Below are 26,703 nucleotides of genomic sequence, written 5' to 3' on the forward strand. Positions count from 1 at the left end.
CCCACGGAAACCCCCGACAGAGAATTATGGGACCGTCATCTCGGATGCTCAGGCAGGTGCAGCCTGTAAACACATGAAGAAACCCTCCACCCCTCTGGACTCTGGGTGGCCCACCGTTTCCCAGGCGCCGTGACCAGACCCGCTTGACGGGGTTCTGCCGTGACCGTCAGGCTGGGCCAGGTTATGTCTTGGGGTCACACGGCCCCCAAGGCCCACAGGCCTGCTGTGTGCAGCTGGGCTCGCAAAGGGCCTCTGCCTACAGGACCCTGGGGGCCCGGGGGGAGGTCCCTCCTTGCCCACACTCCCTCAGTCACCCCAGAAGAGGGGACACCGCACTCTGGCTCCCCACATTTCTTTCTGGAAGTGACTCTCGGACCCCGCCCCGGTCTCCCCGCTCAGAGCAAGGCCCGTGGCGGTGGGACCCCGGAGGGGACACGAGAGGGGCCCGGAGGGGACACGAGATCCTAGGTGTCTCTGCAGCTGTTAAGTCCGACCCTGGTCCCGCAAAGGAAGCTTTGGAAAACGCTGTGTTTACTAACAACCCCAAAGCGGGAGACGTGTCCTCCACCAAGACTGAAACCGAGCCTTTCAGGGGACAGCGTCACCCAAGGCGAAGACACGGTGTTGCTCTGTTTCCTCAGGCGCAGATTTCCGCTTGTTGGATTCACATATTTATTCCTATGTAAACCGTTTCCCAGCCAAGTGTGGCATTTGGATACTGAGTCACTGTTTCCTTTCCTCCCAACGTCCCGCAAAACATAAAAAAAAAAAAAAATATTGTGGACACCGAGTCCTGCTTATATGTTTCCTGGAAGCAGTGTTTTAATTAATGACTAACATGACACACAAAAACAAATAGAGCAGGCACGCGTCTCCTCTCCCGGGGGACAGGCCAGCTTGCTGCCTTCAAGTTTGAGGCTGGGCCACCGAGCCGCTGCCGCTGGGCACCTCCAGGGCGGGGGGCCTGGGGCCATGGCCTCGCCCTGCGCATTGTGACCCCGTCAGGCGGGGCCCCGAAGTTTCCCCGGTGACCTGGCCGTCGCGTGCTGCCTCAGTGTCCCCATCTGTGAAATGGGCACGGCGGGCTGGCCCCTGGTCTGCCAGCCACGCCCTCAGCTGGCCGAGGTCCTTCCCACCCTCCGAGTGGGCCGCCAGCCAGTGCGGATGCCCTGGTGGCTGTGGGGCATCTGCTGCCCATTCCGCTCCTTTTAGACTCAGGGTCTCATCCCGGGAAGTGGGAGAGGCCACGGCCGGGCCCTGCCCGCAGAGGTCTCGGCAGCGAGCGCCGGCCACGCGTCAGTGAGCCCGGCGTTACGGCTGCCCTCTGGCGGCGGGGACGGGTTGCAGACCTGTGGTGAGTGTGGGCCAGGGCCTGGCGGCACAAGGAAGCACAGAAGAAACTCGGGGAGGTCCCTCCGTGTTCTGTCCTAGCCACGGGCAGCACACCTCGCGTCCTCCCTTGCAGGCCCCGACGGGCCTCCGGGCTCGGGTGGCCGTGCGCCTTGCCCCTGGCGTCCCCAAACGCCTGGGTAGCAGCAGGAAGCCTGCTGGCCAAGCTGGCTGACACACAGACCTCGGGGAACATGACGTGGCATTGAGGCCTGGCTGTCCCCAGGCCTCTGTGACTCACGGCCAAGCCACCTCACCTCCCGGAGCCCCGGGTTCTTACCGGCTCTTTGGGACCACCCCTCCTCCGCCCTGGAGCCGGGTGCCGTCTGCGGCCTGCAGAGCATGGGCCCGGGGCCCTGTAGCCGCCCCCACCATCTGCCCAGGAGGAAGCCAGCCCTGGGGGGTGTGACCCTGGCTGGCTCACTAGGCCCCCCCGTGGCCACACAGCTGCTGAAGGCGAGCACAGAAGCCCCCTGGGCTGTACCCCACCCAAGAAGTCACCCCACCCAGCGAGAGGAGTTCGCCGGCCTCGAGACCCCCGGAGGGGCGCAGCAGGGCCCGGAGACACTGCAGTCCGTAAGTCAGGGACCCTGGATCCGTCACCACGCGGGACCGTGCAGAGCGAGGCCCGTCTCCTGGAAACTGCCCCTGGTTTATACAGTACTTGGATTTGTGAAAATATTAACCTGTTAGGAGGAAAATGAAAAAAGCCCGATGAGACCCTCTTCAGCCTGGCCGCGGGGCCCGTCAGCGGGGAGCGATGCGATCTGCCTGACCTCCTGCCGCCCGGAATTAATGACGCGGGGGTCTGAGAGGGCCAGTCTCGGCGCCGGCCTGCTGTAAACGCCGTGAAATACGAGGTTCTGCAATCTGTGGACTGGCCATGTAAATGAGCGTCCTTAAAGGGCTTTTACATGTGTCTTGACTTCCATGTAGAAGGCAAGGGCACCCCGACAGAGAGGCATTCATCATCCCAAGGAACGGATTTCTGCGCAGACCAGAGTCCCCATCCTGGCCTTCAAGGGCAAGCACGGGCCCTTTCCCGCGCTGGCTGGCGTGGGCGGTGTGGCTCGGGAGTTAGTGCGAGGCTGGCCTGGCCCAGTGCGGCTGCGGGCCCCCCCCCCCCCCCCGCCGGACCCTCGGGTTTCTCCCCGGTGGCGAGGGAGGCGAGGGAAACAGAGCCCCCCTAAGACACCGGGCACGTCTGGGGCTCTCGCAGGAGCGCCCAGCTTCTTCAACCCATCTTCCAGCATGTTCTGTCCACAGGAACACAAAGGCTGAGTGTTGAGAGCTGGTTGGGCAGGGGCGGAGATTAGAGAGCAGTAAGGACTTCTGAAGGAAACTGCGAAGACGGGTTTTGCCTTTGGCCTCCGTGGTAGGAGGTGACGCACCTGCTTGGGTCCCTGGGAGGCTGGCAGAGTTGGCAACGAGGGCAGAGGGGAGCTGGCCGAGCCCGAGCCTGAGATGCCGGGTCGTGGCCCTCGCTCCAGGGGCCTGTGTCACTCCAGGGGCAGACATCACTCCTGAGACCGAGGTCCCTGCCAGGGGCCAACGTCCCTGAGCAAACTGCCTCTCCAGCAGGGACAGCAGGTGCTCTGCCCAGCCCTCTGGCTGCAGCAACAGAAGCTGACACCGGCCCACGGCGCCAACAGCGGATTGGCCGGCGGGCCGCGGGCCGCTCACAGCATCCAAGGAACACGGGAGAACCAGGCTCGGAAGGATCGGGAGGCGGGGCAGCTCCGGGGATCCTGGGACTCCCCACGGAGGGGGGTCGCTGCCGGGGGCCGCCTCTTCAGCCACCGCACACCTTTGCGTTTGTCCTCGCCAGCCTCAGACCCTCGGGAGGGGACTGCGGCCGGCCCAGCTCAGACCGTGCGCCCGCCCCGGCCCGGCAAGGGCAGTGGCAAGATGGATTCCAGAAGGAGGCAGCCACTGAGGGCCACCGTCACGGTGCAGGGAGCCGGGGGCTAAGCAGGTAGGGCCAGTGGCCCCCAGCTGGGCTCCTCCACATCGGATGCCCTGCCTGGCCCTGGACCCTGAGCCCCCGTGGCCTCCGGGCGGGCGAGCACTCGGGCTGCTGACGGCGAGGCGAAGGGGACCACGTGACTGCCCTTCCGGTTCAAGGGGGGTCAGAGCGGGGAGCGCGGACCACGACGCGGGAACCCCGTGCGCTCTTGCCCCCCCCCCCCCCCCCGGGCCTGCGGGGAGCCCTCCACATCCGGCCCAGACGGCTCTGTCTGGGGCCCGGACCCTGCTCCTTGGGAACGGTTCGTTTTTCTCTCAACAAAGACTCACACGGGGACCTTTGAGACTAAGGGCTGGGCCCCCTTTCTCTCCCGCGTGCCCGGAGCCGGGTCCAGCCCTGGCCCTGCATTGGTCCCAACATTTACAACAAGCCACGTCTCTTCCCGTAACGACCAGGTGCTTTGTGATTTAGACGCAGTGTTCACGTGGACGGTTTAAGGTAAGAGAAAACTCGGCTTACAACTGTGTCCCCATCGTGAGAACCACACCAGATCGAGACAGGAGACGTGTTCCCGCAAAGCCAACTTTTAAAAAAGTGCTAAGAAAATAGGGACGTGGTGGGTGGAGGGTGTGCATGGGAACGCTGTGCTGTCTGTTCAGTTTTTCTGCAAAGCTAAAACTGATCTAAAAAAAAAAAAAAAAGTCCATCAATTTTTGTTTTTTACAAAGGCAGTTACAGGAAACTTCCAGGGACCGGACTACCCTCACCTCCCGACCAGACTTCAAACAGCTCGGAGGCGAACCTAGCAGGTGCCCCGTGGGAACCACAAACTCAGTCACTAAGCCTTCACCCTGAAGCTAGTCTGATACTGTTTTTCACTTCCTTTAAAAGGGGGGAGGGGAGGGGCGCCTGGGTGGCTCAGTCAGTTAAGCGTCTGACTTCAGCTCAGGTCATGATCTCGTGTTCGTGCGTTCGAGCCCGCGTCAGGCTCTGTGCGACGCTCGGAGCTGGAGCTGCTTCTGATCTGTGTTCCCTCTCTCTCTGCCCTCCTGCTCGTGCTCTGTCCTGTCTCTCTCTCTCTCAAAAAAATAAACATTTTTGGGGCGCCTGGTGCTCAGTCGTAAGTGTCCGACTCAGCCGGGTCATGATCTCACGGTCTGTGAGTTTGAGCCCCGCATCGGGCTCTGTGCTGATAGCTCAGAGCCTGGGGCCTGCTTCTGCTTCTGTGTCTCCCTCTCTTTCTGCCCCTCCCCTACTCATGCTCTCTCTCTCTGTGTCTCAGAAATAAATGAACGTTAAAAAATTTAAAAATAAATAAATAAATAAACAAACATTTTTTAAAAATTTTAAAAATGAGACTGATTCTGCATATCAATTCTTTTTTTAAAAAATATGGGGAGGGGACCCTGATCCCGTGGATACACCTGAATTTGGCAACCCTGAATTTGGTGCTAGGCCGCCCGTGCGTTTCTGAGAAGGTTGCTACAGATGACCGGATCAGTAGGCAGTGCAGAGATTTCGTTTCCCGTGTTTGAGAACGTTCTAGAACTGCGTTGTTCCGTGTGTGTGTGTGTGTGTGTGTGTTCTGGGCTCTGAGCGGTGCCTGCAGGGGTCGGCCAGGCGGCGTTTGGCTGAGAGGCCAAGACTCGAGGCTCTCACATGCAGTCTTGAGCGGAACACCTTCCACGGGAGAAGTAGGCCGACCGGTCTTGACATCTGTAAAGGCCCTTAGAAAACGGGAGCCGCGCTGGGGAGAGCACCACGCACCCACGGTCCACGGCAGCACCTGGTTATTAACATTGGTGCCGGCTGTGAGCAGCTGTGCCCACGGGCACCTGTGGACCCACAGGAGCCCTTCCCGCAGACCACCCGGCTCCGGGGGCCCTGTCTCTGGAGAGCATTTGCTGAGGGCCGTGAGCCAGGTCCTCCCCGGGGCGGTGCCAGCCGCTTGCCACCCCCAGCCGCCGGCTTTGGTGACCCTGCTTGGCAGGTGGCGCCCCCCCCCCCCCACTCGCCTGCGGCCACATCTGACTCAGACTCTGGTGGGGCAGGAGAGGAATCTGGGCACAGAGCATAGGAGGAGCTCGAGGCTCCATGCTGACCCCGGGTGGGCGCCCCCTTGGGGCGTGCGCCCTGGTGATGTCCTGCCCGCCGTCGTGGGGCGGGTTCCGAATGCAGCCCAAGGAAGAGCCTCCCCGGGGGACTCTGGGACCAGTCCCTCGCAGGGGGCGCTGGGCTCTGACCGGCCCACACCCCGCCATGCCTGACCTGCCTCCTCCACTGACTCGGTCCACTTCGGCTCCCCCCAGAGGCACGTCCCGTGACCGACCCTGTGGACCCACCGCCACTGCCCTGCAAGGCGGCCGCCCTCCAGGCAGGGCTCCCCTCACCCCTACCCCTGGCACATTCTCTGCTCTGCTCTGCTGTCCAAACCACAGGGAGGGACACGAGCTCCAGGACGGGGGTGGCGCTTACCTCCTGAAGGCCTCGGGCGAACACTGACCTTGTGCGGCACGTGCTCAGTCAGGGCTGAGTTTCCGGGTTTTAAAGACAGCTGGGCAGGGGAACGGCCCTCGCCTGACCTTCCCGGTCCCGGAACCCCCAGTGAGCCTAGCTAAACCCTCCGGTTTTCCCCCACGCCTCAAGAAGGGTCCATCTCAGGCGGGATCAGGTCACCTGGAGCCTGAGGACCTGGGGCTCCAGCCAGATGGGGGCGGATTTCTCTGAGCACCGGGACCGTGGGAATTGGACCGGCCCAGGGCAGGACAGGGACAGCCACCAGGCCCTTGACCTGTTTCCACGTGCGGTCACCAAGGTCAGAAGAGTGTCCTGAGCGGTGGGAGGACACGTGGCCTGATTCCCTGGAGGCAGAGACCCCAGGCCGGCCACCCGTCCTTCCCCCCAGAGCCCATCGCACCCTTCTGACATGACCTGAGCTGGGGCCACCGCCCTGATCCCTGCAGCACGGGGCCCGCTCGGTGGCCGTTGGAGCCGGCTGGGGAAGCAGACCATGCCTCGTGGCTCAGCTGTGCCCCCGTCTCCGCCTGGTTTCCTCCCTCCCACCTTCTCAGTCTCCCTCCCGGACGCCCACGGGCCACCTCCACCTCCCAAATCTAGTCTTCCGAGAAGGGTGAGTCGTCAGCAAGGGCTGTCGTGCAAGCCGTGGGGTTGGATTTGGGGGCACACGGTGCCTCCGACGTCCCTGAGAACGTTCTGATGATGAGGGCTGCATACGGAAGCAGAGGAATATTCCACCGGTGTTCGTGTTTATGGGAAATTACATATGCACCAGCTTAACACACTAATGTCAGAGCAAATAAATATACACGGAAACAACCACCCGCCCTCCCCTGCCGTCTCGCTGCGGACTGGCGGTTACACTCCTGGGCCCCCCGCGTCTTTAATCTTACAGATTCACTTTCCTGCCTTCGATGTGGCATATTAATGTCAGGTCAAAAAGTATTTCATCAGGTATTCTGAAGGTTTTATTTCATTTTTATTCAAGAATGTGTAATCCTGAGAAAAAATAATTACATATGAGATCAACAGCACAGCTCTGACCTGAATTCACAGAATCATGAAATCTCAAAACCAGAAAAGGGGAGTCGTAGCCAGTTTTCTTGTTTCACAGTTGGGGAAACTGAGGCTCAGAGAGAAGGAAGGACCACAGCCCGCCCCACACGTCCGGGAGTCTGTGCCAAAGCTGGGTTTTGGACCTCATTCTCCTGACACTGGCCACCGGACCCTCCAATGCCACATGGGAACCGAAGGTTTTTATCTTGGTCATCTCATAAGAGAGTGAGCTTCCTGGCCCTGGAGGTGATCCAGTAGACCAGAAAGCCACCATTCAGGGATGCTATAATAATCATGACCCCGCCATCCACTGACCATTCCTAGAGCCCGGCGCTGTGGGGAGCGCATCACGGCCTCACTGTATTGAATCCTCAGATGCAGGCATTGCTCCCGTCTAAAAATGGGGAAACGGAGGCAAGGGGCATTTTGGAAATGCACCAAGGCCACACAGCAGTTAGGATTTGTGCCCAACTCCTCTTGGGCTCCAAAGCTTGTTCTAGAAACCATCGTGGCTTCTAAGGCCCATTTGCTCCAAGAGCCCACAAAACACTTGCACGTATCACCAGGACACGTGAGCGTCGCCGAGGAGGACTGTCGTCTCAAGTACCCATTGCTGCCTTAACCGATGGGCACAAATTTGGTAGCTGGACACAGCAAAAGTCTACTGTCTCAGTTCCAGGGTCCCGTGGTTGTGACAGGGTCCCCTGCTTTGTCTCACGAGGGCCAAAATCACACGTCAGCCCGGCCAGGCCCCTTGGCCCAGGCTCTAGGGGAGACCATCCTCCTTGCTCACTCTGGATGTCGACAGAACTCGATGCCTTAAAGACAGGCCCCTGCCTCCTTCTGTGTCCGCTGAGGGCCACTCGGCATCTAGAGGCCAGTCCTCCACCCTCGATGGTGGCCTTTGCTCTCTCTTCAGGGCCCTGGCCTTCGAGCCCCTCCTGCGTCTTCCTGGCCCCCCATCTCTCTCTCCTGTCTCCTCTGCTCTGAGGTCCTTGTGTCCCGGGCTGCTCTGCCTGCCTCAAGGTCTGTCCCTCAAGCAGCTGCCCTCACCGGCCTGGGGACCAGGGTGGAGACATGTCTGGTCACCTTGCTCCTCCCGCCCCCTCGGTGAAGACGGGGAACCCTTTGGGCAGAAGGTGGGTGACGCCTCACCTGTCACCTGGAAGGTAGGAAGGCCCCCAGTGAGGGTCCACGCGGATACCTGCTCGGCTCCCGTGCAGCCGCTCGGGGACCCGGGAGGAGTAAGGCCCGGGACGAGGAGGTTTAGGGAAGAGGCGTGTGGACGCGGACCCGGCGGGGGGGGGGGCCTCCGGGGTCCGCACACAGAAGCAGGAGGACGCGCACCCGAGCAAGGAAGGGCAGCGAGAACCGCTCGGCATAGATGGGGCTGCAGGCACAGGCCCGGTGCCAGGGGAGGACGGCGGGGAGGACGCGCTCTCGCAGGAGAGATGAGTTCCGACCTTTTTCTGCGAGGCCCGGGGGCCACAGTGCTCATGGGGGACAGAGGCCGACTAGGCTCGGACGGTAGCGGTGGCCTCCAGTCCGCAGGGAGGAAGTGTCTGCCCGCCCCGCGCCCCCTGCCCCGCGCCCCGCGCCCCTCAGATGGAAGGGAAGCGTCCCCAAGTTCACCCCGAGGGGCAAGGGAAGCAGCTGGTCCTGCCCCTTACCAGGCTCTGGAGGCCCGGCTGCAGCCGCTGTGGGGAATCAGCTCCACCTCGGGGGCGGGACCCAGGATCCCACTCCCCCCACCCAACCCCCCCGGCCCTCAGTGGGACCTCACACCTGCAGGACAGGCCTGGGCCCACGCAGGCCGGAGGCTGCCTGACCAGCACCCCGTGGGGCTCGTGAAAGCCCCAGGGGACAAGGACCTCGGAGCCACGCGGGGCGTGGCTGGCGGTGGGTGAGCGTGCCCAGGCCACTCTGTCCCTGACCAATGGCATCGGGGGCGTTGATTGTGGCAGGCTGCCTTCTTGGGGTACACTCAGATCCCGGCAGGGGCTGGGGGAGGGGAGCAGCCCTGCACAGCTGAGGACCTTCTGCGGGGCAGAAATGGGGTCTGAGGGACCACGTGTGGCAGAGCTGGGGACGGAGGGTATTCAGGCCTTGAGGGGTGGCCTTCGTCAGACGGAGAAGTCCCCCCACCCCGGTCTGGGGGACCCGGGATCCTTAGATTCCCCTTTCCCCACCCAAACATTCACTGGCCGTCTACAAAATGCTCGTCTCCCCTGCCTCTGCGGCACGGACAACGAAGCAGCCATTCATTCACTCGCGCACACACTCCGTTCGAAGCATCAGATTGTGTGTCCAGCGCCGCGAGGTCAAGATTCACGGTCTCTGCCTCTGTGGCACCTGCTGTCCTTTGTCTGGAAGTCAGACACCGACCTTGGAACAGTACCTGCCACCGGCTCAGCTCCCTTCGTGTGCCCAGAGTGGTGCTGGCCAGCGGGCACGCACGGCTTCCTGTGGCCCCAGAAGCCCGCCAGGCGCCATCACTCCCCCGTTTTACAGCAGTGGAAACTGAGGCTCCAAGAGGCTACGCACTGACCTGCGGGGTGGCAGGTGGTAGACAGAAAAATGGCCGCCAATGACGTCCCAATCCCCAGACCCGGAGGCAGAGGGCACTTAACACTGCAGATGGGATGACGGTGGCCAGTCAGCTGACCTTGAAGAAGGGTGATGATCCGGGATTACCCGGATCACTTGGGCGGGGGAGGGGGATCCTGGGTCCCACCCCCGAGGTGGAGCTGATTCCCCGCAGTGGCTGCAACCGGGCCTCCAGAGCCCGGTAAGGGGACACTCCAGAGTGTCGGGGGACACTCTGCGTCCTCATTTTTCCAGCTGCTGGAGGCCGCCTGCCTTCCTCCGCTCCGGGAGCCAGCAGTGGCTCGCACAGCCTGTCGCTCCGACGTTGCCCTCCTGGTCCCTCCGCCACATCTAAGGGCCCTTGTGATTCCGTGGGCCCCCCGGGTAGTCCCGGAGCACTTGCTTGCTCTGGCCTCAGTTTCCTCACCTAGGATGGAAGCCTTGGTCCCACGGAGCTCTGGGGGCTCGGTCCCCAGCCTGCTGGTCTTGGTCCCACGGAGCTCTGGGGGCTCGGTCCCCAGCCTGCTGGTGGGCATCAGCCCCAAGGGGGGAGTGTGCCCTCCACACACACACCCCCCGCCCCGGGATGCTGCTGGGTCTCAGGAGTTCGGGGGTGCCGAACGTGTTGGCCCGCTGGCATCCCCTGGGAGCCGGCCAAGGAGGCGGGTACCTGAGCCACACGTCAGTCAAGACCCACCCTCTGTGGTTACTCTGCAGACCCCTTTTAGAAGCTGCTGGAACTTGTCCCCGGGCCCCAGAGACAGGATCTACACGCAGGCCTCTGCCTCAACTGGCCTCCAAAAGCCCCAGTTACAGGCTCTGGGGTGGGGGCGGGGCACGGCTGCCCCAGTTGGTGGGTAACCAGAAGGCGGCTGTTAATAACATGATCACAGCTTGTGTGTGGGCGGTTGTGGGTGGGGAGCAGGACCATAGCACCCTGATGAATCTGCATCTCAGGGAAACAATAATTTTGTTGGCATAAGTACATCCCAAATACTTCATGGGATATACTTGTGCTAAATATTATGAGTTGTCGTTTCTCTGAAATTCAGATTTCACAGGGTGTCCCATTTTATTTTATTTATTTATTTTTTTTTTTCCTGCTAAATCTGGAAGCCTTAGCAGGAGGGAGAGTGCCCGTAGGTGGGTGGGAGTGAGGAGTACGCATTTGGATGTTCTAAACACTGAGCCTGGTTTTCCGGCGACATTTCCCAACCAAGATTAAAAACACACTGAAAAATCGGACGCATTTAAATCTATACATAAATGACAAGTAAGAAAATGCTGGAACCCATGGGTCAGCTTTCCAGTAATGTTAAAAAAAACAGCAAAACAGCTCCCAGGACCCACTGGGTTTCAAGGGGCAAAGTGTGCCCTTCAGGATAACCTCCTCCTGGCAGACTCTTGGGTTTGTGTGAAAACACTTGACTTTGCCGCCTGCTGTTCTTCTGACCCCCCCAGCCCTCGAAACCTGCTCCCCGCAAAAACTGTCAGCTCCCAGTAGAAACTGTCCACCGCCCCCCCCCCCCACCTTCCTCCTACAGCCTGGCCAAGCCGTGACATGCAGTGCCCGGAGCCTTGTATACCTGCCAGTGTCTACACCACAAACTCAGAAACATCACAGGCAAACCTAAGAAGCCTCCATTGAAATTCCCCACGGAGCCTGAGCCATCCTACCCCCTCCCCACCGCCCTCGCCAGACATGAATTATCCCACAGCCATGCTGCAAAGCCAGCCCCAGCTGAGGTCTGAAAACACCTTGTCCTTACCAAAAAGGGCCTACCAAAGGAGGTTTTCACGCGGGCTATCTTTTCTGACTGTAATTTATTTATTTATTTATTTATTTATTTATTTATTTAACTTTTTAATGTTTGTTCATTTTTGAGAGAGAGACAGAGCGTGAGCAGGGAGGGGCAGAGAGAGAGGGAGACACAGAATCCGAAGCAGGCTCCAGGCTCCCAGCTGTCAGCACAGAGCCTGATGCAGGGCTCGAACTCATAGACCGCGAGATCGCGACCTGAGCCAAAGTCAGACAGTCAGCCCGCTGAGCCCCCCGGGCGCCCCTTCTGACTATATTTTATTTTATTTTTTTATTTTTTTTTAACGTTTTTTTTTTAATTTATTTTTGAGACAGAGAGAGACAGAGCATGAACAGGGGAGGGGCAGAGAGAGAGGGAGACACAGAATCGGAAACAGGCTCCAGGCTCTGAGCCGTCAGCACAGAGCCCGACGCGGGGCTCGAACTCACGGACCGCGAGATCATGACCTGAGCCGAAGTCGGACGCTTAACCGACCGAGCCACCCAGGCGCCCCCTGACTATATTTTAGACTAGCCCTTTGCGAACTCAAAAATGAGACCGAGTTTTCTGATCTGTCCGCATATCTCTTCATCTTTCTCATCTCCCTTTGCCCCCAGAAACCTAGTCCCTGGGGGTGGAGTGGGGGCATCGCTGGACCCGGGGGAGAGGCACCCCTAGCCAAATTAGTCGTCCAGGGGGCCTGTGAGCTGAGCTGTCAGCCAGAAGCCCAGCCAGAGGGAGAGTTTGGGACGGTGGGAGCCCTGGAGCCCCAGGTCAGGGATGGAATCAGCCAGCTGTGCACGGGAACCTGAGGGCTGTATCCTGCCCAGAGCCGCCAATGGCCCCACCTGCACCCCCCAAATATCTCCCGGCCCTTGGCGGGGCCCCGGTCCCTGTCCCCCAGTCCCTGAGTGGGAATACGGGGTCACAGGGTCAGGCCAGCCTCTCTCCCGGGAAAAGAGAGGACCAGGTCGCAGTGGGAAGTAACGTGCTTTGAAAAGTGAAAGGCCCACCAAGATCCCCCCTGGGAAGGCTGCGCAGGCCTGGCTCTGGAGGGAGGGGTGAGGGTGGGCGGACGGCAGGGCAGATGGGATGGTCAGGCCTGGGCCCAGGAGGATCGGGAGGGCTCAGCTGCACCCATGTCCCCCCCCACACCCCAGGCCCCTTCCGTACCCTACTGATGCATCAGTTGGGAAGGCATCCCACAGTGTCCCTCCTGAAAGTGCCATTTTCAGCCACTGGATCAGAACCTGGCCGGCTGCCCAAGGGGGCCGTAAGCGGGCAGGTGACTTACACCTCCATCTGTCCCGTCCTGCTCACCCGGCACGTGGGGCACCTGGAAGTCGGTACCCAGAGGATCTGACGCCTGCTAGACTGCTAGACCCCGGCTCTGCCTGGCTTGGCCTCAGAGCTGTGCGGCCACGGGCAAGTGTCAGACCCTCTCTGGGCCTGGATTTGTACCTACGAGGTGGGAATCGAGGCTTCCTCGTGGGTTGTCCGAACAGGTGCCAACCAGAGCCAACACTGGGCTGCCGTTCATTCGTTCACGGAAGAGTAATGAGGTCGGGCCTGACCAGGGCACCGGAGCCTGCCCTCGGGTGCTCGGCGTCAGGACGGGGAGCCCGACCTCACATTCCGGCACTAAGTAGTGGCCGGAGCCCTGGAGGAAAGATGCGGCGTTCTGGGCGCGGCTGGTGGCCACCCCCGTGAGGCAGGTCTCGAGAGGCTCGGCTGAGCGAGGCACCTTGGGGCTGAAATCTGAGAGAGTGAAGGGGCAGGTGATGCAGGCTCGGGGAACAGAGTCTGGGAAGGGCCTGAGCGGGAGGGCCTGGACCCCCGGGGGAGCCACCTGGGGGCCCGTGGTGAGCAGTGACAGCCAAGGGGCTCAGACTGCACGAGCCGGAGGCCAGGTGAGGGTCTGGCCTCTATGCTGAGCACGGCCAAAGCCCCCAAAGGGCATACGGTGGGCGCCAGAAGGCTGCGCATCCGTGTGACCTCGGCCACGTATGGCCCCCCCATGTATCCTTGTCTCCAGATGGAGATCGCGCCGCTGCACCCAAAGGCCACATGGAGGTTAAATAGATCCCCATGGAAGGTTCTGGTCACTCCTGGCGTGGTGCATGTCCAAGGCCCAGGGTCCAGGATGGAGGCAGAAGGCCTGGGTTCAGATCCCAGCTCTGCCCCTCCCTCACTGTGCACCTGTGGGCCACATCCCTAAGTTCTCTGAGCCTCTGTGTACATGTGGAAATAATAATAGGTCCTCCGGGGTGGGGTTGTTCTGAGCATCAATTCGTTCACGCAGACAGTGCTGAGTCAGGGATCAGTAAGCACAGTTAAGTGACAAGGATGGTCTGAAACCGACTTGGCGTCTTTCGAGTGTTCCCACCCCCATGAGGCAGGGAAGGACTTCGGAGGAGGAAGGTGCCCGTTCTGAACACGCCCTCCCAGCCCGGGGTCTGGACTCCAGGGTGGCTCGTAGTTCCTGGGACCCGGGTCCAGCTGGTTTGAGGCGGACTTTGGAGCCGGAAGACAGGGAGCCGGTGCGCCCAGCATCCTGGGCTGGGCTCTCCGCTTCCGGTCGGCAGGTGGGAGCTCTGGTCCTGAACCCAGGACCAGGTGCCGAGGCGGGGCCCGACCTTTGCCCCGGAGCTCCTGATCCCTGGGTGACTGGCTGACCACGGGCTGCTAACAGCTGACGGAAGGAAGATGGGGACCGCCGGGTCAAGGGCACAGGCGGCAAGGGGGCCACCCCGCCCTTTCCACCGGGGCACAGGCTGCTCTGGGGCTGAGGTCCAGGGCGTATGGGAGCCACGCCCCCTGTGGGACAAGCTGAGGATGCCACCGCGGTCTGAGTCAGGAGTCGTGTAGGTGACTGCAGAGGGGTCCATCCGAACAGTCCTGAACCCAAGGGCTCCTGGACTGGGGAGGTGGGGGCAGGTCAGGGCTGGCCTCCCGTCCCAGGGTTGAGCCCTGGAGGGCCGCTGGGTCCTGGCACCTGGCCTGAGGTCCTCCTGGCCAAAGCTGGCTGAAACTGAACAGAAAACCACTAAGTTCTTCACCGCCGGCGGGCCTGACCTGTGGGGACTTTCAAATTTGAGGGGGTGGGCGGGCCCGAGACCCCCATCCACCTGCGGCTGCCTGAGAAGCTGCCTCTGTTACCGTCTGCAAGCAAAGAAAAGACATCAGAGCCCCAGAAATGCGGCTGGGGGCCCTGCAACCAGCCCCCCTCCTGCGGAACAGGGAGGCGCCCCAGCGGCCGAAACACAATCATCGTGAGCACCAGACGCCCCTCATCTTAATGGATGGGAGGCATTTTTGTAGCAATAAAAATAGATTTAATAACCCGACAGCGAAATTACTTTTTTTTTTTTTTTTTTGGGAAAAAAAAAAAACCGAGGTAGTAAATATTCATTGATGCTCCCTGTGAGATGGCTGGGTCGTGTTTTAGAACAAGATTAGAACACGCACGTGTGCGTGCATACATGCACATGGATGTGCACACACACACGCACACCCCCTCAACAGATGTCCAGAGGCAAGATCGACCCTCCTTTGATGGGAAGCAGGAGGGGTGCTCGCTCTTCCTGACTCAAAGTCCTTCTCACTAAATCACATCAGGGTAACAGTACGAGGCTCCACGGCGGCCAACAGGAAGCCCGGGGCACCTCCGAGTGGCTTCATAAGCCCTTCCTGCCGGATTTCTCACCTCCCAGGAACCCAGTGGAGCGTCTGTAATTTGCATTTTCAGCCATTCAGCAGATCTGCTCAGAGCAGAGGCTGCGCTCCCTGGGTGCAGGGAGAGAAGCCTCCAACCCCGGCGGGGAGGGAGGGCCAGCAGCCCCCCACCCGGCTCCAGGGGACAGGACCTCGGGGGATGGGGTCCAGGCAAGGGCTCGCTGCAGGGCTTCATCCCCAAAGCACTAGGGAGCCACGGAAGGCGTTGGAGCAGAGGAGTGATGGGATCGGATGTGCACTTGGAGAGATTATTCCTGTGGCCCTTGGGAAGGAGAGGGCGAGGGGCAGGCGAACATGGGGTGAGTGCCAACCCAAGCGAGAGACGGGAAACGTGACAGAGCAAGAGGCAGCCCCTTCTCTGAGCGTCTCTTGTGGGGAGGCACTGCGCCATCTTCCCGGGCCCCCGGACTGACATGAAGCCCGGGCGGAGCGTTGCAACCCGGCCACGAAACAGGCCTGTCATGGCAAATGGGCCGCCAGGACTGGCCCCCAACCTCCCCGACACAGTGCCCTCCACAGGACTCCTCACTGGGGCCGGCTGGGCCAGCCGATCTCAAAGGCCGTCTGCCCCTGAGCTCTGACTCTGGCCTCCGCACCCACGGCCCTTCTCCCAGCCCCCAGCCCCACCCACGGGATGCCGCCCCGAGATTTGCCCCTGGCGGAGCTCCAGGCTTTGGGGTTCTCTGATGCCCCGTGTCAGCATCTACTGGGTCTCTAGCCTTTCCCTTCAGGCCCTGCTCTAAAACACCTGTCCCAGATCGGGGCTCCCCGGCCCTTTCCAAGGGAGTGGGTCTAGGGGTGGAACCAGGTAGATCAGGGCCTTGACTTTCAGGCAGAGGCCTGCCCACGCTCCCTGGCTTTCCTGCCCGCCCCCTCCCGGTGCTCAGCACACACGGGATTCCTGGTTGGGGGCGCGGGTGGCACGGCCAGCTCCAGGGGCGCCGGCCACAGAGCACAGAACGTGACCGGGCTCTGCATGACATGCCTGGTGGGGGGTGGGGGGGTGATGGTTCCCTACCCTGTCTGCGGATGTGTTGAGGTCCCAGCCGCAGACCAGTCTAGCGGGGCGCCTGCTTGGGGGTGCATCCCCCCGACCCGCCCTGGCCGCCGGAACCTCACGTGCCGAGTCGACCCGCTGGAGCCCCTCCCCCATCACCGGGAAGGGTGACCCCGCCTGCCCACCGCCCACCGCCAGCCGCTGCTCCGCCTGCACCGCGGGCCCGGCGGCCGCTCGACCGAAGTCCCCGAAGCCGGGTGACCCGGGCTGGTGCCGCCCCAGCAGTGGCCTCTGTGGCCCCAGTGGGCTGGCACGGGCTGGACTTTTGTTTTAAGACCAGCCGGCGCTCGGGTTTGTCCGGGACACGCCGAATGCACTTCCTTTATTAGGCGCTGACTCGGCCTTGACGGCGGCCTCGGGTCTGGGGTCCCTCTGCTTTCAGGATCCCGGTCCCGAAGGAACCCTGTCACACGAGTTTCTGTGCATTCACAGGGCCTCCGACTCCCGTCAGGCTCTCCACGATGGGGGCAAATCGCCTCCGACTGGGCCCGGTGCCCCTCCACTTGGCCTGCTGTGCAGAGAAAGAAGCCGGCAGAAAGCAGCGACCGTGCAGCAAGCCCAGCAGAGGCTGGAAGGGTGCTTCTTGTCCGCCTTATGCACGCGCACGGAAGAACAAGGCAGGGGGAGGGGGCTGCTGTATGCCATGGGGTCAGGAACCCCCTCTGCGGGGAATTTACAGAGAGTAAACCACGGGGATGCGGTGAGAGCAGCACATCAGCCCAGAGAGCAGCTCGTGCAAAGGTCCCGTGGCAGAATATGGTGGTTTGGTAAGGAAGGCCGGGCAGGAGCAGTGGTGAGGCGGGGCAGGGGCATCCACAGTGGCCTCCTGGCACTGGGGGGCGCAGCCCTTTATCACCCGAGTCACATTCACGGCGGCCAGGAGGGCATCGGCCCCACTGGTGAGGGCGGCTGGCTGCCTGCTACCCGAAGGCACAGGGCTGAGCAGTTAGCTGCACGCTGTGTTGTCTGACCTTCTAGAACCCTCCCTGCTGGCCGGAGCAGCAACGCACACATCAGAGGCTCTCTCCCTCCTGCCGCGGGGTTGGGTGGGCAGGAAGCAGGCAGACCACGCTCGGCAAAGGAGTGGCTCTTCTCTGGGAGGAAAGTGCGTGTCTTACCTCCTCGTGCAATCACGGCTCGTCCCTGTCACTGGGGCCGGCAGGACGCGCCACAGGGCCAGGCGTGGGCAAGAGGGCTGGTGAGGAGGTGGACGTGACATGGAAGGGCTCGTTCCAGGGAGGCACCGGTGGGAGGATACGGTGGGGGGAGGGGCCGTCGCGGCCCCCCCCCCCCCCCCCCCCCCGATCTGACATCGCCGGCCTCAGGACGCGCTGTCACCTCCAGGAAAGGTGACCGGGTCCTCACTTGGCAGGTGGGTTCTTGTGGGGCCACCAGATCACGTGGCTGAAAAGCGTAACCCAGTCCCGCTGCACGACCTGCTCTTTTCAGCCACTCGGCTGTTTGATGGCATGCTGTAAGGCCACGGAGAACGGTCCAGTGGCGTGGACCCTGCCACCAGCCTGCTCGGTGGCCGTGGGCGAGTGCCCCTCCTGCCTGCCGCTGGTGCCCACCTGCCCGACGAGGCCGAGGCCGGCCTCCCTCTGGACGTGAGAGCAAAGCCCCAAGTGCCTTCACGTCTACCAGGCCCACAGAGCGACAGTCTCGAGGGAGGTCAGGGGTGGCCCACGAGTCCTCGAAGGAGCCCCTGCAGTCACGGATATGATGGCAGCCACATTGTCACAGGAGGGCTCATTGTCGCCGTGGAGAAGGACAGTGAATGACACACGGGGGGCCCTGCAGGCGTGATGGGCTGGGCGACCCTTCGCGCCCAGGAGCTGTTGCATGAGCAGCACGTAAGAAGGTCAAGTCCCTGACGCCCCCAGTGCCTCAAATCCCTGCAAGGTGCAATTCTCGTCTGACCGCCGGAGGTGGACAAACAGGGTCAGACAGGGCAGGTGGGGCCCTCAGTCCCGAGGAGGGGGGCACAGACTCAGGTCTGGGTCCTTCTGACCTCCCATGCCTCTGACTGTGGCTGAGCCCGGAGACCTGAGTGCCGGGTTTTTAAGTCACCCCGCTTTCGGTCTGGCCCTTATCCCCAGGTCCCCTCAGTTAAACCAGGAGCAAAAAGTGAGAGTTGCTTACAAGGGTCCCCTCGCTGCCTGTGGGAGGGCACCTGGTTTTTGTTCCTGTCCCCAAGTCCCTTCCCTGGAGAACCCGCAGGGAGCCTTTAGGGTGGTCCTCCTCACAAGCCATTCCTGTCCCTGTGTTCCTGAGCTGTGTCCCGCCTGCAGGGCTCTGATGGGCCTGAGGATGGCTGAGCAGCGTAATGTGTGGGAGAGATGTTGCTGGAACCCACCGGCAGCCCACTTAGACTTCGCTAATTCACGCACAGGCGTGTCTGCAGGTGTGGGGGCAGGCCAGGTGGCAGACCCACAGCCCCGGGCCCGCCTCCATCGGTGGCAAGGTCCAGGGCACCTCCTAGCGCCAGATGGAGACACCCTCTCGTCTCCCACACCCAAGACACGCTGGGGGACACGGCATCCAGAGTGAGCCCTTGTACAAATCATCTTGGACCTGCTCTAAGTTTCAGATGAAAATTCAGAAGTTTTCATCGAGATGATGGGCCAAAGCAGATGAATGTACCTCCGTTCCTTCCCAGATCCCTTTAGAGAGAAACTTCCAGCAGTAAATAAATAAACAAGAAATCCCAGCCTCCTTCTGCTCCGGCCACAACGTGTAACCGGGGACTGGATTCAGCTCTTGCCTCAAGCTGCTGGAACAAGCAGGACAGACAGAGGAAGGGATGGTTTTCAGACAAAGTCTGATGAGCAGCAGGAAACAGGGGCCCCAGAGAGAAGGAGAGCGAGAGCAGGAGCCCGGCACATGCCCCCGGTGGGGCCCCAGGAGGGACCCCACACTGCAGCCCCGACCTCCTGGCACACAGGGCGTGAGGGATGGGTCTGGCCTCGCAGTGGGGCCAAAGGGCACCAGACGCCTTCACTGCTGAATTCTACCGAGGATGTCCAACAGAATCACCACCAGCTCCCACACTAACTCATCCAGAATGTTCAGGAGGAGGGAGAACTTCCCAACTCCTGTGAAGCCGGCATGAGTCTGATTCCAGACAAAACCAGACAAAGACATCGCGGGAAAAGAAACGGCAGGCCAGTCGCCCCAACAGCAGAGCCACAAAGATCCTCAACGAAGTATCAGCAAGTGGGAAGCCACAACACCTAGCAAGGATAAGACACCACAGCCACGTAGGTTTTACCCCAGGAATGCAGGGTTGGTACTCCACTGGTGAGTCAGTCAACTTGCTCCATTAATACGCCGAGTTACGGATACTGATATCAACTCACGAGCGTCTCAACAGATGCAGAAGAATCGTCGGGCAAAAGCCAACAGCCATTCGTGATGTGAAATCTTGGGCTACTAGGAACAGAAGGGTGACGGGTGTGTACGCGGAACCTAGAGCTGTCACCAGCCTCGGTGCTGACGGACCGCGTGCGTGTGACCAGAGATGGGGAAGGAGGCACGGTGGCCCCTCGTCCCTTCTGCCTTGTCCTGGAGATCACGGTCAGTGCAACCAGGCAGGCAGATTAGAAAGAATTTCTACAGCCAGAAATGCACCTGGATTAGCAAGGAGACAGCAAACGGTCCCTACTCACCAACAACAAGGTCGTCTAGGGAGGAGATCCCAAGAAATACGCACAAAGCTACCAGATTTAACAAGTCGGTGTATAAATTCCCCAGGACACGAGGGGATGATGTTACCTTTATGTGTATATGCCAGCAACAAACAATCAGAAATTGACATTTCTTTTTAAACGCCAAGTAAAATAGCATGAATGGGGTACTTGGGAACAAATTTAACAGAACGGGTTCTAGATCTGTATGCTGAAAATGACAAAATTCTGCTGAAAGACACTGCAGAGATCCTAAGCCAATGGAGGGAGACTGTGGTGATGAACCGGCAGAGTCAATATTGTTAAGGTATCCATTTTCCCCAAACTGACCTATAGAGTCACCACAATCCCAATCGAAATCCCAGAAATTGACAAGTCAAACAACTGGAATATTTCAGATAAAAAAATTTCAGAAATTTCAAATAAAAAAAGAGAGAAAGAGAGAGAGAGAGAGAAGATCAAAGATAGAGGACTTACATGACTTGGCTCAAGACTTATTATTGAGTTATAAGTAGTTGAGACAAAGAGGTTTTAATGTGCAGATAGATGTATAGATTAACAGGACAGAATAGAAATTCCAGACACAGACCCAAATATACATGGCACTGGTTTTGGGAAAGAATGCAGCAAAGACAAGGGGAAGAATATTCTTTTCAACAAATGACACTGACACAATTAGCTACCCATCTGAAGAAAAAAATTGGATCCCGAGGTCATACCCTTCACAAAAATTAAGACTAACAATTTAAACACTTTAACGGACTATAAAAGTTTTAGAAAATACAGAGGAGTACGTTTGTATATTCTTTGGGAAAGAAAAACGGTTGTAAAGGAAACAAAAAACCTGGAAGCCATAAAGAAAATGATGCACATATTTCACTTGTAAAACCTTTTTATATCTTCTACTTGACCAAAGATGCTGTTTTTAAAAAGTTCAAAAGACAAAAAAAAAAAAAAAAAAAAAAAAAAAAAAAAAAAAATTCAAAGACAAGTAACTGACTGCGAGAACATTTGCCACCTCTAAAATAAATAAAGGATTACTCTTTAGAAAATCCAAAGAGTCCTTACAAGTTAATAAGGATATCATGACAAACAAAGCGAAAGAAAAATTGTAAACAGGCGAGTTCCAGAGGGGGGAAAATATGTGACTAGCATCATTCAAAGAAATTAAAATTAAACTTTAGTGAGATAACATTTTGTCTCTAAACTGATGAAAATTTTAAAATAGTGAAAATATCCAAATCTGGTTCCCGCGTGACGAAGCAAACAGTCACACCAGATGTGTAATTGTGTGCACATCTGTGAACTCTGTTTATCGGGCCATTTGGCAACGTTAAGAAAAGTCGTAAGTGTGCATATCCTTTGATCGTACAAATTCATTTCTAGGAATCTAGCCTACAGAAATTCACACACGTCCCCAAAGACGGATGTATTGGTTTCCAGTTGTTTCTGTAACAAATTTCTACAAACCTAATGGCTTAAAAAAGAACGAATTTATTCTCTTACAGTATGAAGCTCAGCAGCCTACAATCAAGGTGTCGACAGGACTCTTGGGGGGACCCTCGTGACTACATTGGGCCCAGCAGATAATCCAGGGTAACCTCTTTGTCTCAAGATCCTTAATCTCATCACATCTGCAAAACGCCTTTTGCCACGTAAGGTGACAATTCTCAGGTTTTGGAGATTAGGAGGTGGACATCTTTGGGGGGGGGGGGCGCGGTAGTCTGTCTACCGCACAGGTTGTTCAAGGATTTAAATTGCAGCATTATTTGCAAAAGTAGAAAGCCAAACAACCCAGTGTCCATCACTACGGGAATGGATCCATAAAAAGGCAAAAGCCGGGGCACCTGGCTGGCTCAGTCAGCTAAGCATCTGACTTTAGTTCAGGTCGTGATCTGGTGGTTCATGAGTTCGAGTTCCGCGTCGGGCTCTGTGCTGACAGCTCGGAACCTGGATCCTGCTTCCGATGCTGTGTCTCCCTCTCTCTCTGCCCCTCCCCTGCTCATGCTCTGTCTCTCTCTCTCTCAAAAATAAATAAACATTAAAAATTAAAAAAAAAAAAGACAAAAGCTGCTCTAAGCCAATGACATGCTACTCAGCCGTCAAGAACCAACTTGCCTCTTCATGCTGTCAGAGAGACCTCATTTGTAAATGCATAGAAACAGGACTGGAAGGAGAAACACCACCGAGCACGCAGTTAATGGTTTGGTTGGAGCGAGTGGCAGAGAAAGAAACGTCCAGCTACACACTTCTTTACTTGTATGATCCAACATCAAATCGTGTTTACCATTTACGTAACAACAGCACTGACAGCAAGTAAAGGACACCGTTTGCCCGCTTCCCACGCATTTGCACATCCGCGGGGCTGGAATTCTTGTGCCCGCTTTACAGACGCAGACCTTGAGGTCAGAGAGAAGTGACCCATGTCCCTGTGCGACCGGCAGCTGTGGGCTCTGCCCAGATCTCTCATCTCCCGCGCCCTGTGTCTGTGAGCATCGGGCCTCATGACTGGTGACTCGCGACTTGGCTCCCCTGCCCGGTCCGCTCACCACGACGAGGGCTGACGAGGGCTCCCTCCCTGACCCGATGTCCAACGGGCTGCTGAGCCCTCTGTTCAGCGGGGCTCACCCCGAGGCCTATCTTTGTCTTCCAAAGCCCAGTTTCAGGAGGCATTCTGCTAAGTAGGGAGGTGAGAATCCTCCCCCCTGAGATCCACTGGGTTCCTCATCCCCCCACCCTGCACAGCTGAGTCCTGGGTTGCCCTTGGGAAGAGCCCTGTGGGCCAGGTTCGCAGAGCACCCATCCCGACGACACCTGAGCAAGGTCCCCTTAGGGATTTTTCCGCCCACTGACCCCCGCCCTCTGCACCTGGCCGTACTCGGGGTTGAGGCCAACCCCCACCTACGGCGGCAGCCGTGACCGACCGTGGCAGGGCAGAGCAAAGGCCACCCTGCCGACACTAACAAGGGCCCGGACGTGCAGAGGCCACCGCAGGAAGGACCCAGGTGCCAGTCGGCTCTGAGCCCCACACCAGCTGGTCACACCTTCACCGACCGCGTGAGCGCCTCGGAAGAGGGCTCCAACCCGGCAACGAGAACATTTCCGCAGAACCTTACACCGAAAGGTTAGCAGGTGGGGTAAGCAGCTGGTCCGGGCGTTCGCGAAAGCTAAAAATTGCCAGTGTTTTACATCGTAAACTGGTTTATCAAGCCAGGTGCTCAGAGCTTTCGTATTCCACGTTCCCACATAACTGGATCTGAATTAATGAATTTTCACTCTGCTTGGAACATTTTTGTCCTAATGATCTGAAGCTTTTTATTGTCAGAGGAGGGGGGGAAGAAAAAAAGTTTACAGAAGAGTAAACCATAGAAATCTGAGCACACAGCCCCGCAGGCAGCCGGATCTCTGTTGCTTTCTGTACCACGGTGCGTCCTAAACACGTGTCTGTCGGGCCCGGAATTAAATCAGGTTCTCTGAAGGATACAGAAGAGCCAAATGTGCGCCGTCTGTCTGGAGGATGCTCTCGTTGTAGTAAAAGGAAAACAAAACAGACCCTCCGTGAAGCACCCATCAGAGCTGGGCGCTGCGCCCCCTGGCCTGGGGGGACCCTGCGGGGTGAAGGAAGCCGGGCACGCGTCGCCTTCTCGGGCTGATCCCGTTGTCTCTGCACAGAGGCCCTGTCCTCTGTCCCGCCTGGAGCGGCGCATCTCAGACGCGAACGTGTACGTGATTACCTGGGGATCAGCTGGAAATGGGACGCTGGAGCGGGCCGGGCAGCAGGTCCCCGTCAGGCGCCGGGGCCTTGGCTGTGATGCTGCTGCGCACGGACCGACGGAGGGTCCAGGTGCTTCCTGCTCCCCTCTCAGCTTCATGGCTCCGACTTTGCCTTCCCTCGACGGGCCCCTTGGCTTCTGTGGGGTTCTTTATCATGCCAGCTTCTTCCTGCCTTGAACTGTCCCGTGTGCCTGGAACCTTCGTCCCAATTCATTGCCTAGAGAACTCCTATTCACCCACAGAGCCTCAGCTAAAATGCCCTTCTGGAGCCACCACAGAAAATTGGGATGCCCTGTCACGTGCCTTGTGGCACATTGTACTTTTCTTTCTTCCCATGTCTCGATGAGAAGTGATTTAGGGGTGAGGCTGTCACCTTCAGCTGTCTCTCCCTCCGGACAGCAGCACCCTTCCAGGCGGGGACGTGCGGAGTCTGCCCAGAGCATCCCCAGCATCTGGCAGAGAGCCTGGCTCGGGGCAGAGCTCAGCGTCCGCTAAGTCGCAACTGCCTTTAGCCCCTACTGTTCCCGCAGGAGACACGGAGTCCGAGGAGGGGAATCTGCACCGTCGCCCCGGACAGGACTTGAGCGCCCCTCCCAACCTAGAAGTCCGGACTTGAGGGCCTGATGGAAAGCGGCCTTGAGGTCAACGGCAGCCCTGACGGCTTTCTCTCTAACCCAGGGACAGAAAGCCATCCTTAACGGAGAGAGTGCCTGCCGGCACCGAGAGGCAGGTGGAGGAGGTATTTTGGGGCTTGGAAGGGGCCCCCGGAGCCTGTGAAATCACACTGAGGAGGCAGCAACCCACCCCACCTAAATATAAAGCCGGTCTCAGCTGCCGGAGCCGCCTCCCGGCCGACACCGCCCCCTCGCAATGTGGCTCCAGAAGGGGAGAGCCTTCCAAGCCACCCTTCTGCTGAAAGCCACTCCCCACTGCCCCGTCCTACTTTCCGACTGTCTCCAGGATCTGATCCTCGCGGGGGGAGCCCGGCTATTTGCAGAACTGGCAGTGTCTTTGTGAGACACGTGAGGGAGCCACGCCTCTGACACCCATTTTAAAGGCTCCGGGGCCTTCCAGGTTCACTGGATCCTCCCCTTCCTTTCAAGGCCACCCCCCCCGCCCCCCCCCCCAGGATGTTCAAGGTCATCTCTACCACACCTCCAGCAGCCTATATTGGAAGGAGCACAGATATCAGGGCCGGGCTCCAGGCTGGCCCTTCTTTTTCTAACGTGTGACCGCAGACCAGCGGCTTCATCTCGGTGTCCTTCCTGCGGAACCAGGGGCAGTCGCCCCCACGCCAAGGAGAGCCGTGTGCGGGAACACGGCCCGGCACGCGGGAGGCGCCCGTAAACCACCGCGGGAGAGCGCGGGACCCAGCAGGCTGTCACCCCAGCACAAATCGGTGTGGAGTCTCTGTTTCAGAGCCACCCAAAAGGGACGCTCCGGTCTCTAGGGAGCTCGGTCTAGGGACGCTCCGCGTGGACGTTTGAAGCTTGGCCCAAGGGAGCCACGCCTGCTGCAGGGTAGCACAGCCCTCACCGCAGCCAGGAGGAAGGGGCCAGCAGGCTGGGAGAGGCGAGGGCGAGGCGGCCTCTGGGCCCCAGTGGGTTCTTCCCAAGTAGGACAGGGCTTCCCTCGGGGATCCGGAGACCCACCCAAACCAGAATGTGGCGGATAGGTCAGCCCCTACCAAAGCGGCCCCAGCCCTGGGCCCCCTGCGTGTTCATCCTCCAGGAAAGCCCTGTCTGGTGGCCAAGGTGCCCAGAGCGTGGCAGGGGCGCCGGCCACGGCCAGCGGCGGCTCTGCTCCTGATATGGGAGCTGGCTGAGGGCCCGCCATCCCTGGGGATCTGGGCGGGAGGGTTCTCAAGGACAAATCTAATCTCGCTCTGCTTCCCATGGAGCAAACAGCCTGTCACCGTCTGCGGAAGGCGTGGCTGCTGTCCCCTGTGCCTTTCCTGGACACACCACGTACGTGGAGGGCTTCACGCCTGGCCTGCCTCTCCGCTTCTCCTGGGGCTCTGAGATGAGCCAACCCGGGCACTTCACCTAGTGCCCCCAAGCCGAGCATGTCTGGGACGGTTGCCCCGCATGGCTGCTCCCCGGGCGGGGTATGTCAGCCTGCGGGGGGTACAGGAGTGGCCACAATGGGGGTGGAGGGGAGAAGCCACCAGCACTCTTGGGCCTTGGCCAGGGAAGTTTGGTGCTTGAGGAAAAAATCTGGAGGTTTATGCGTGTTTGTGGAGGGGCGGGGGGGCTCGTTGTAAAACTCCTAGGAGGACAGGTAGCCCATGGTGTCTCTCTCCCGAGTGTGCGTCCTGGTGCCGATGCCCTGGAGGCGTCCTGGCCAATCTGCTTCCACTCTCGGCCGCCCCCATCCCCCCCTTGAGCCCCCGGTTCTGTCCTCATGCTGTCTCCCTGCCCCCCACCAGCGGCTCAGACCCCAGCCCAGCTTCCTATAGTGGCCTTTCCTCCTCCTCCTCCTTGTGGTCCCACCCCTAGGCCACCCAGCCCGGCCTGGGAACTTGGCACTCTCTCCCAGTCCCCACCCCTCCTGCTGCCCCTCCTTGGGCTTCCAGCACCCTCCCTCCCTGCTCAGGGCACCTCCCCTTCCTCACACCTCCCTGGGGGCAGCCAGACCCCACCTTTAACCTCCTGTGGACGGTTGGCTCTGGGTTCCTGGCCTGGACTTTCATATCCTCCTGAAATCAAGAGAACCGAGGCCCGAACCTAGGGACTCATGATGGAGGTGGGGACACTCCAGCTGTTGTCAGGAAATGGCCTGCTCCCAGGGCTGTGCAGGGATGACGGGAGCCTGGGGCGGGGGCAGGGGAGGGGGGGGAGCAGCGGCCAGCAGCGAGCCCTACAGTCAGAGGTTAAGACTTACACTTCATTTGCAGATGTGGGCCTCCTGCATCAGGACAAGGGAGACTCTAGAAGGGCCCGCAGGCCCGTATTTGCCGCTGTCCTGCCAGTAAGCCAATACCTTGACTTTCCCCAATGCGGTTCCTCTTCAGGGAAATCACGGAGCGAGACAAATGATCCCTGAGGTCCCTTGCAGCTCTCGTCTCCAGCGACTCGTCCACAGTTCCTTCATGACTACCGTGCTCACTTGAATACCTCAAGTGACGGGGCGCTTACT

Source organism: Acinonyx jubatus, chromosome D4 (assembly GCF_027475565.1).
Source record: "Acinonyx jubatus isolate Ajub_Pintada_27869175 chromosome D4, VMU_Ajub_asm_v1.0, whole genome shotgun sequence".
Classification (NCBI taxonomy): Eukaryota; Metazoa; Chordata; class Mammalia; order Carnivora; family Felidae; genus Acinonyx; species Acinonyx jubatus.